We start from the raw sequence: 12,706 nt of genomic DNA on the forward strand, positions 1-12,706 counted from the left end.
AACAACAAAACGTGTGGGATTAATGGAGAAGAATGTTTATTTCAATTCCAGATGATTCAGATAATACAGGAATACACTACTAGACTCAGCTTTATTTGAATTTAAAGAAAATAAAGTCCAGAATATTTTTAATCTGTTTTATTCTGACCAGTAGCAGCAACAGAAAGATCATGGATGTGTGGACAGAAAGACCTGGCTTTGTTTCTGAGCAAACTAATTTACCAAACAATAACAACTAACATTTGTAAATGTATATTAACTGAGTAATTCTTTACAATTTTTGTTATGAATCTTTACAATAATTTATGAGGTAGGTGATATTATAATTAAGTCCATTTTACAGATGTAAAAACTGACTTTTAGAGTGATTAAGTCACATAGTTTGCCACAAATACCAAAACTATATCCATAGTATTTCCTTCCTATTTCGGGAAAGCTAAAACATTCACACTCTCACAATTTATTAGTTATTGCAATTGTTGCTTTATGTTTTCCTATGGCACACGATATGCTACAAGATTTTGATTGAATGTCAACTTTATTTAATAGCATATAGACCAAACAATTGCTTAGTTTTCATTTGGTAAATCTAAAGAGGAATGCAGTTATCAGGCTACATCCACCTTCATTTACATTACTTCAACAGGTAGAATAAATTGTGTGTTTTAAATTTCCTGTTTCATAAAAAGGAAAAATGATCTGGCAGGTGAAATGGATTTATATTTCTTTTGTGTATGTGTGTGTTCACTGGGAGATAATTATATTTTCATCTGATCCTTTTCAATATTACTGTTCTTACCCTATAATATGCAATGCTTTACTATTATTTATTTTGTGGTAATTTAATATAAATTGTTACTAGGTTTTAGTCTGGGAAGATTCCCAAAACTTCAAATTTCACCTAGGAAAGGTACTGGCTTAACATATGTCTCATTCAATTCTTTTTATGCTCTTAAATTTTTTCTATTCAGAAGATAAAATATTTGACCATACAGGAATTGTAAGAACTAAACACTTCCACTGAACTTTTAGAAATATTTGTGGATCTGTTTATTTTGAAAAATAAGTACTTTCATGATAATTTGTTACTTGTATAGAAGTCATATAAAATAAAATACATTTACTTTTTGACTTATGGATTATTGATTCTCTCTGTATCATGTTTTTGGATTTAATATCTAAAATGATAATTTTGAAATAGTTGAAAAAAATCTACCTGAATATTGCTAATAATAGAAAGTAAAATAATACTGAATACAACTGACTACCCAGAGAAAAATACATTAAACATAGCAACTTGTTTTAAAATATTAACTTTCATGAATATGCCTCTCAATATTTTATGCTTTTCCCACCCACTTTAATTTGGGAGTATGGGATACAATCCACACTTATAAAAGAATGGGAGGATTTCCTGCTATTTGTTTATTATACCTGTATTTAAAGCTACTTATGACAAGCTCTAGATTCTAGTGTAAATTATATTCTTTCGCCCTGACTCCTATTATTATTATTATATTAGTAAAATATAAAAAATCCAGTGCAGTTTTGAAGGAAAAAGAGAAAAGGAATTGTTTCCTTAAAGCCAGCCTGCAGCCTGAGAGGTCTGTGTAAAAGATAGGAGGAGCTGGTACACTCCTGTGTTCTGATCCACTGTTACATGGGGGAACCCTCCTTTCAAAGTGGCTTTGTCACTTGCTATCCCCAAAGGGTAGTTTTGACTGCGTTGTTTCTTTCAATTTAGTTTCACGTTACCTGTTGTAAATAACAAAAAAAAACACTGATATTTTGGCAAACCCATGAGAGATTTTATAAATATTTATAAGACAATGGGTCCAAATATTTTATAAAATTGTATATTAGGTTTAAAAACCATTTTGCAAAATTATTGTAATGCTTGATATTTCATAAGACTTTCAAAATATGTAGGCATTTAGAATAGCAAGATTGATTTTCCATCGTATTCATAAACTCATTTGTGATAAATTAATCCTGTGTCTATGGAAATAATTAAGGTCATTCTTCAATAGAAGTCAAAATATCCTCATGCTCTCATCATATGTTCTTTCATAAATACTGATGTTGTTAACATTTTTAATTTTTAGAGAAATGCTATACAAGTTCAGACAATTAAGGTTGCAAACTTTCCCCTGTGTATTTACAGGTGGAAAGTTTGCGAACTTAATTGTCTGACCGTGTATGTATTTCTTCATAGAAGAGAAAGAATATTCATATAAATTTAGGATATCTAATTATCCCTTACATATTGATTTTTTTTTACAACTAGAAGCAGTTGTAATACATTGTACAAAGTGGGGCCACATGAATCAAAAAAAATGAATGCTTATATAGTAAAAGTAATATAAAAAAGCTAAGGTAATTAAAAGCCAAACTACATTTTAACATCCCCAAAGGGACCCTACAATCTATCTCTTCCATTGTGTGTTAAAAGTATCTGCTAAACATAATTTCATTGAGGACTTTCTGACTGAATCTCCTCTCTCTCTCTCTCTCTCTCTCTCTCTCTCTCTCTCTCTCTCTCTCTCTCTTTCTCTCTCTCTCTCAATAAGAATGTACTCTCAGGTCAGATCCAGTTTTGTGAGACCCAGGCTGATAGAATTTTGTGGGGTGGGCATTTTTGGTGGGTAAGAATATAAAATATCTCTTTTGCAAATTTCCAAAATCATATGGCCATGTGAATACACTTGCTAGGACCCTCCCAGTCTTGGAAGGAGGAAAGACAGTGTGAGGCTATGAGGTTTCAGCATCATTAGCCTTAGAGTAAATCCCCCACTGTATGTTGTTAGAAAGAGTATCCTTAGATTATTAGAAAAGGAGGTCCTTTATCTATTTGGCCACCAGAAATTATGCCAACCTACACACCTGCTGAGAGAGGGTATCAGAACCCATTTTCCTAGATTCGCCAACTGCTTGCAGTCACTGATTTAACAATTTGGTGCTTGAAAAGGAGTATCTCATTGTTTCGTTGGTGTCATATTGAGGCTTAGTTGGTCTCTGCTGGTAGAGCTTAGATGCTGAGCATTGATGTTAGCCAGGTCAGTCTGGGGAAGGGGAGGTCCATGTTGTTGAGCCCATAAGCCACTTTTGTTCATGTGTTCACTGAGTAAGTGTTGGAATGGCTTGGGAAGGAGACTGACAGGTGTCCAAGAAGTTTGTCATTTTTCTACCTGATTACTAAGAGCCGCCTCTGAGGTAGAGGCCCTTTGGTAGGCATTTAAAACCTAGGCACAAATATCTTCATAGTTTATGTCCATTCTGAGAGTTCCACACAAATCTGTTTTCCCCAGACTTCCTTGTTACCAACATTCTAATCCTATTTCTCCTAAGTCTCAGATCATTGAGCCAAACCATTAATAACTGCCAATGAATCAGTGTAGAACTGTACTTCTAACCATCTGTAACCCCGGAAAAAATGAACCACAAAATGTTGCCAACAAAACACGTGTTGGAACCAGGAACCAGGGGCTGAGACTAGTTAAAAAAATAATAATAATAAAATAAATAAATAACTTGCTGGAGGGTGAGAACTACTGGGTTTCCAGTATAATTGCTGGCAGTAATGACATATGAGCAAGAAAAGAGTAAACCCACCAGAAGCAGAGAAAGAAGACCTTTCTCCTGCAGGATCCTTCTACTTCCCTCTACTGACCACACTGAGCATTATGTCAGCAAAGGAAAAATGTTGAGTCCAGTTCAAATTTCACAAAGAACAATGAAGTGCATATGCAGAACTGCAATTCACTTATACCTGGGACATGTACATAATCTCATTTAATCCTCGTAATACAATTACATATTTGTCAATATTATTTTTAAGCCTAATTGACTTTCTGTATTAACTTTGAAATTATAGAAGTATTCACAACATAAAGATATGAATTGATTCTATAAATTCATAAAAACTTGTATATTGAAAAAAGAATCAAAAAAAGACAAACCAATGGATGGGAAAATGGATCAGTAGCAAGCATTACAAAAGAGAGGTTAAATTTACGTATCAAATAAAATATTTTACTCATTTAGATAAAAATTAATAATGCTTCAATGTGTAAATGAGCAAAATTTATGACTGAAAAATCCACAATTGGAAATAAAATTGGTAAAAATGCATAGATAAAAATATTAATGTAAACACTAATAAAGTGCCATATTTTGCCTTTGTAAATGGACTAACTACTCATCCTGTTCCTTCATCGCTGTATATGTCTATCATGCATCAATAAACTGGAGACTATGACCGACAAAAAAACACTTCAAGTCCTTACTAGAATGTGCAAAACAGAGTCTTTCTTATAAAAAGAAGAAACTTTGAAAAGTGATAGAGTGCTCTGTTGTTTCTAGCAGGCCTCAAAAAATAGCAGAAATCCAAAAACACTTTTGCATAAAAATAGAACTTACTGATGCCACTAGGAGAGAATTCATCTCGCATCTTACAAAGCAGTTTATATATATAAACTTGTAGTTGACATTCATTATTGTTCAGCTTCAGCTTCAGGTGTACAGTGCAGTGATCAGGCATCTACATCATCCCTGAGGTGGTTTCCCTAACGAGACAAGTGTCCATCGGATACCCTACAAAATCTTTACATTATTGATTACATTCTCCAAATTAACTTTCGCATCCCCGTGGCAATCTTGTGGTTACTGACTGCTTTCTAATCCCCTCACCTTCCCCCTTATCGCCACCCCCCTACCATCTAGCACTTATATGTGGAATCTAAAGAAGAGAATAAGTGAATGAACTAATCAGAAAAAGATGACATCCAGTTCATCTTTATCAGAACAAAAAGATAAAAGGTTGAGAAGACCCAGAGCAGATGAGATTTAAAAAAAAGGGGGTAATGGGGAGCCCAGAAGGGAAGAAAAAACAGATGTTTGCTGGCTGGAAGATGAGAACAGAGACTCATGGAATTTTTTTAAAAGAAAAATCATGTGTTTTGTTAGTAAATTCCCTCTTCCAGCTTATAGAATACGAGATAAATCTCTAGCAATCGCAGCTGTTCCTGCAAAGTGAAGCTTTGTATGGTTTACACCAAATAAAGAAGCTTTTAATTTTTTTTTTAAACAATTGTTCCTAAGTCCCACCAAGAAATGTTGGGAAAATGTCTGCAGAAATACTAAAATTATGAGTTTGCTTGGATATCCTCTTGTCTTGGTCTAATCCAGCTCTTCGCCCTGAGACCCTGCTGGGAAGTTAAAAAGAAGAGAAGGGAAAAGACAAAGAAGAGGATGGACAGAGAGGGGAGGGAAAGAAAGAAAATAAATGAATTAAATCAAGTCAAACATTTATGTGTGGAACAGTATAAAAAGGGAAAAAGTAAATGCCAAAATAACTCACTATTTGTAGTCTCAGCATAAGATATTTATTTTAAAATAGGGATTAAAGTTTTAAGTCAGGTGTCACTCCCAATACATATCCATGGGCATGCATACTTGTTATTAGGAGGATACAGTCCTGATAATTTGCAAAAGATGAGTGTGAAGGTTATGGCTTTGACTGACAGTTGCAGATTGGTTTGTCTACAGTAATACCACCTCTGAGTAAAAGACATCCAGCAGCTGTACCTCCCCGCTCAGGCTGCTCCATTAGTGTCACTGGCCTCCTCAGGGTTTTGTCACCTCTTACCTTGTGTGTTTATGGATACAAATCCATTTCTACTGTTACATTGTTTTTTTTAGAATCAACTGGTTATATTTACTTTAGTTGATTTTTCTTAGTGTCTCTTCCTCCTGAACATTCTCAGAAAGTTTTTTGATAATTAAATCAGTAGTAAGGAATACAACTTTATGTTACTGGATTTGATTAATTGAGGTAAGGGGGTTGGGGGAGGGAGATGAGAGTAAGGGGGATCAAATATATGGTGATGGAAGGAGAACTGACTCTGGGTGGTGAACACACAATGGGATTTATAGATGATGTAATACAGAATTGTACACCTGAAATCTATGTAATTTCACTAACAATTGTCACCTCAATAAATAAATTTAAAAAAAAAGAAAAAGAAAAAAAAGAAACAAAAAGACAATCAAGAGCGTTCAGAATTGTGTCCTAAAAAAAGAAAACATCCATTTAGCTCCCCATCACTTATTAAATTTAAAACTAGTTTAGGTATTTACAAGCTATTAATAATTTGAAATAATAGCTCTACTTTTAATTTATTTTTAAGATCTTTTATAACTAACAGCAAATAGCAAAGAATTATCTTTTTAAAAAGAAACAATGAATTATTTGGCATTGAGCTACGTAATGTTTAACTAATATAAACAAAAAATATCAGCTTATTTAAATTATGTAAGATACAGAATGTTAAATCATACATGTATTTAAAGAAGTTCTCAGGTTTCCCGGGAGAAATTCCATTATTTTTGAGTGATTTTTACTCATTTTGATCTTTGGGATTCCACCTGCAAAATGGTGACAATATATATCTCACAAGGTTACTAAGAAAATTAAGCAAGAAAAAAAAAAAACAGCATAGTGCTCGCCACATATTATGCACTAAATAAAATGTAGTTAAATATGACTATTATTTAGCAAATGATGTGAGAAAACTTTAGCCTACTGCAATTTTCACTATAAAGAATATTGAGAACTATTTTAGCCTCTGAGATGCTAGAGTTAATAGACTGTGACATTAAATAAGTCACTTAATCACTCTATACTTTAGTTTCCTTACTGGTAAGGTGAGGATAAAAATAGGGTTATTAAAAGGAAGAAGAGGTTTATAATCATAAAATATATGGAGCAGGATATGACGTATGCATTATCTAATTATGTAAGGCTTATATAAGGATTACATTACATAGAAGCATCAAATAATGATATAAGCATTATATAAGGATTTGTTACATGAACGAATGAATTGAATAGGGCAGAGTTTTCACTATAACAAATTCATGGTAGGATGAAACTGTTCATCAGTGTAAGCTTTTATGTTTTGTATGTCTCAATTAAGAGCTACTCTGCAAACTACACATCTCAATTACATATATTTGTGATGTGACAGATACCGTTTATCTGGAGCAGGTGCAACTTCTATACTCTTGACTAGAACCTTGCTACTTAACAAATGATGAAACAAAAACTCATAGACACAGACAATAGTTTAGGGGTTACCAGGGGGTAATGGGGGAGGGGGACTCTAAAAGAGGGTAAACTAGGTCTAATACATGGTGATGGAAAGAGAACTGACTGGGTGGTGAGCACACAATGTGAGATGTAGATAATGTATTACAGAATTGTACACCTGAAAGCTATGTAACTTTACTAACAATTGTCATCCCAATAAACTTTAATTAAAAAAAATTGAATGACTTAGAAAAAAAAATATATATATATATATATGATCTCTGAACCAAGGGTATCAACATCATGCAAATTATCAGGCCCTCCCCAAGCACAACAAATCAGAATTTACATTTCAACAGGTTCCCAGGTGGTTTGAATATACTACTTTAAAGTATACTATGTCATCGATATCCCACGTCTGTAAAAGAAATAAAAGAATACAAGATTAGAAAAACTCACAACAGAGCGTCATTCTATTTTTATTTGGAAGAACATTTCTGTTTAAGCAACAGATAAAGCATATATAAATTAAGGTCTTATACTAAGTAGTTTCTTTTGACTATAGACATAATTTTTAATTTTTCCTTTTTTGCTTTTTATTTTATTAGTATAACAAAATCAATATATTTTATTATTACCAGTAGCCATTTTTTAAGTTTTTTTTTTCTTTCTGGATTGTTTTGTTCTATTTTGTTTTTAATGAAGAAGCACAGAGAAAACATCTTACTGACAGATAAACTTACTAAATTTACTTTCACATTTCTGAGGTCATGTATAATTGTAGGCATTGTAAGATTGAAGACCGCTGGGAGAAAGAGCTGTCCAAAGGTGAATGAGTATTCTTTACAAGAGAGCTTCTCGAAAGGGAAAATGATGGCAATATGTTAATAGGTTTGACAGCATTCTTGCCAATTTTGACCCAGAGGTCACTGGTCCTCTGAGTGATGGGGTCTACTTGCCTGAGATTGAAAGGCAGAAGGGTTTATGTTATTTCTGCATGGGAATCACATTATCCACTGGAATGCTTGGATTCTGAACATGTCAAAGCCCAGATATGTAGAGTCAGTCTAGTACTTGATTATTCAAAAACATGTGGCATAATATTATGACAGATACCACCCACGTGTGCACATGTAACATATACCTCCTTAGTAGCTATTGCAGTACAGTTGCCCACATCAATGACATCATGTAAGCCCTGTGCAATTTTGTGTTGTGCTGCTGAGTATTGAATGAAGACATTTGTATGAGTCTTGCTGATAATCTGACAGTTCCCTTTTATTTGAAGATATCTCAGACATGTTATGCTTTTTATTTTCTCTTTTAAGATTAGATTTTAGGAAACATATTTCAGAAGCAATTGTATTATAGTACACTTTGAGTATTTAAAAACAGGCCAGGAACCTTAAAAAATTAGTTGTTGATGCTTGATGTGCATAGCATAGTAACATGTTTTCAGGTTAAAGCTTTCAGATAGGAAGTTTTCCGTTCTTAAGTTGAACCCCTGCGTAATATAATTAGGCTGCAGGGACAGGTCAGAGGGACTGAGGAAAAAGTTAGAATGAGTCATGCTGTGTTGTTCTGTGTGCTCTCTCCTCTTCCCTGAAGAGTTAGACTCTATTCCTTGGTACCCTTTCTCTTTCTCATCTCACCTTGCTGCAAATGAACACACACAGCCAAGGAAACACACATACCCAAAAACTCTCAGGAAAATCAGGTGAGAAAGAATACACAATCTCAGTGCTCCCAAAATTATTTAATAATAATAATGCTATATGTCTAATGTTATTTGTATGTGTGTATGTTACATATATATATATATATATATATAGTATATATAATGTTATAATGTTATAATTTTCTAATATAAGAAAAATAAGCGAAGGCGTCGTATTCAGATAGTCCTGAGTTAGACTCTTAACCCTTGTATGATAAAACTATGAACACATGATTTATAGTTTTCTGAGCTTCAATTCCATTATCTTTAAAATAGCAATTATATTAAACCTCCTTAATGAGTCTGTCATGATAATAAAATTGGAGAACACAAACTTAAATGAGATTTGAGATACAAATAAATTTGGTATGCTTGCTTAGGTTATACCCTTCCCTAAAGTACTCCCTAACCTGTTTAGCTTTTCTTTCTTTCTCATGATTGAAATGGTGCCTCAAAATATCTTCATGCTTCTCAGGGGACAAAAAATGGTGTTCGTTTTTAGGGTTGATTAAGATATACATACACATTTTTGGTGGACTGGTGTGGGGCTAAGAAGTTGGTAAAAAGATAAGTTTTTATATGATATGGAACACTTCCAACCTTCACCGTCAAAAGAAATATTTCTCTCCTAATGAGCTCGACTCAGCAAGGAGGCCAATAGGTCAGAAGGATACAGAAGTTCCAGTTGCAGTTGAAAGGCTCACATTTGGATCTGGTCTGACCCATGCTGGTGTCACTATATGTCATCTGGTTTGACAGGGCCTATGTGTAAACCAGATACTTCCCAGGCCCAAGACAACTTTTCTTAAGAGACTTCTTTTTTCATCTTGTGTGCTATGAGGGTCAAGTGCATTAGTGGTCTGGGAGGGCTAATGACAGGGCTTTCCACCCCATTGGCTTTGGCAAATCTGTGGCTTGAATTACAGTCGTAGTTGTGGATTTCCAGGTGTGCAGAATCTCTGCTCAGCAGAATCTTAGCCCAGTGGAGATGACAATGATTTTTCACATGTTGGGACCAGGGCTAATTTATAAACATAATAAAGACACACCTTGGATATTGCCAAAATACCTGTTGGGAACTTACAAAAAAACATTTTTCATGGGGCTTGAGTTTCTGTCTGACAAGAAACTTTTGACATTAGATTTAATGGCTACTTTGGTATTAATTGTATGGTCATAGGCTAGTGAGCATTGCAGATATTTATAGTTCTTGTATAACGAATCAAACATCATGCTTAACACAGTAGGTATTTAGTAAACTTGTTTATCCTCTTCCATATTGATACTTTATCTTTCTAATATTATTAAGAGTAAAAACTTCTCTCAATTAAAAATAATTATATTAAATAATAATAATAAATTCTAGTATTATAATTTAACTACTGTTGTATTGTAAATACTCCATGCACTGATGGGCATTATGTAATGATAATAAAAATGCCAAATATGAATAATTTCTCCTTGCTTTGTACTTGATAAAGTCCTTTTATATACATTATTTGCTTTAATATTTCCAGCCAGCTTGAGTTGTGTTACTCAATACAATTTATAGATGAAAATAGTAGATAGGGAAATAGAAAATGATATTTAAAAACAGTTAAAGAAAAAAGTGTATTTAGTATATCATCACACAGCAGAAAATATATGCATTCATGCCTATATTTCAAAATAAGAGAAAGAGAAAAGCATTATACCTACAATAAAAAATATAAACTCATCTGATTTTTATTTTAATGTAGTCAAAGTTCTAAAAGAATTGTCAGGTATAAAACATGGTTTAACAGTATTTTATAGTGTTTCACTGGTATTTCAAATTAATTATACAGAAGCTGCTGAATGGATGAAGAATTAGTTGAATTATAACAAGTATATATATATATACACATATATACATATATCAATATATATGCATAATTATCTAGCATATTTTTGTTAGGCTCAAAGTTGTCTGATCTTTCTTGTATCTTCATAAATAAGGAAACTAATATAATGAATAGATATTTCTCAGCTGAAAGATAGACCTAAGTCTAGTCAAGCCCTGAAGAAATATAGGTAGATAGGAACTCACTCTAGGGGAGTAGTAAAATGAAATCCTATTTATAACCAAATATGCATTAGTGTATTTGAAAAATAAAACAAAATGAAGGCCAAATATTCAGTGGAGTAACTTATGCAAGTGTTCAAATGTAAAGCAACATAAATATGTGTTTGTAATGTATGGTACAAATAAATGAGAGCTGATATAATAGTTTTCCTGCAAGGAGGGCCCTTTTTTGCATATCCATGTACTTCATATAAGCAAATAGATATGTATTGATGTTGATGGGTTCATTACATTTTAATTATTTTGAGACTAAACCTGAAAACATATCTTATTCTAACACTGGGTGACAAAGAAGGATATGGTTCAAAAAAAAAATACACAACTAAAATAATCCATTTACTTAAAGAACTATCTTAGGAATTTGATTTCCCCTTCAGTAAGTCAATACGCATTAAGCTAACCACACACTTATTTAGAGTAGAAAATGATAGTACATGCTTTTGAAAACAATGGTATTAACAAAGAAGGGTAATCATTATGATTCTAAATAATAAACTGATTGACAGATTTTACTTCTCATTGTTTCTGGATTTTGATTGATGTTACACGATTTAATTCTTACTGTTTAAATATATAATTTAAGTATTTTGAAAATGCTCTTCCAGCAAAATCTATTAATAGTCAATAATCCAATGATTTCTTAAACTCAAGTACAATTTACTATAGAGCTACTTAATGACTTTTCCTAATGAAAACTTTCCACTCATTATTCACTTAGCTCCCTTCATTTGTTTAAATTGATGAAACTCTACTGGGAAGGGACTTTTACATTTATGTTTATTTTGCATGTAACCAGAGAACAACACACTTTTTTTTTTAATAAAATGTCAAACGTTAAATATTTTAAAGTCTTCGCAAGTCGTAAAGTCTCTGTCCCAGCTCTATCACTGTAATGCAAAAGCAGCCATAGACAATGTGTAAATGGATGAACATAACTGTATTCTAATAAAACTTTTTTATGACTGAGTTTGGCATGCAGGCCATAATTTGCTAAGCTTTGACCTAGACTCTTGTCAGTTCTTTAATAACAATAACAATAAAAAGAAATTTTAAACTTAGATCCCAAATCGTGTTAGACAATAGTTATAATATATGCTAAAATCTACAATGTAACAATACATAATTATCAGAAATATGTCTAAAAATAAACTATATATATAGCTCTTTATTGCTGGTCTATTAGAGAGATCCAAGTGGAAGAGGCAAGTCAAACATTAAAGTAATGCCAATTAAGCACTTATGCATTGTTACTGTGATTATGCTATTGCATGATATTAGTATTAAAAGAAAACAAAACATTTTTCAAGGCTGTAAGTAGATATTGGTCTAGTCTGAAGCCAGACTTTCAAAATTCTAAATTCTTGAAAAAGATAAACCCTTCTGATGGGAGAAGAAAACCATTACTGTTCTCTAGGGCATTCTTTTTTTTTATATATAGTTTTATTTTATTTTATTTTATTTTTACATCCCTCACACAGTGAACCCCCCTCCCCCCATCCACCACCACGGTTCTCATCTCTGGTGAACATCAGAAGGAAAAGTGAATTCAAGGAAACATTATTATTTTTTAATTAAAGTTTATTGGGGTGACAATTGTTAGTAAAGTTACATAGGTTTAAGGTGTACAATTCTGTAAGAGTGGTAAATGAGGGTAAAAGGGATCCAATATATGGCGATGGAAAGAGAACTGACTCTGGGTGGTGAACACACAATGTGGTATACAAATGATGTATTACAGAATTGTACACCTGAAACATTAGCAATTTTTAACAGAGAGATGAGGGCTGGTATGATA

Source organism: Rhinolophus hipposideros (assembly GCF_964194185.1).
Source record: "Rhinolophus hipposideros genome assembly, chromosome: 2".
Taxonomy (NCBI): Eukaryota; Metazoa; Chordata; class Mammalia; order Chiroptera; family Rhinolophidae; genus Rhinolophus; species Rhinolophus hipposideros.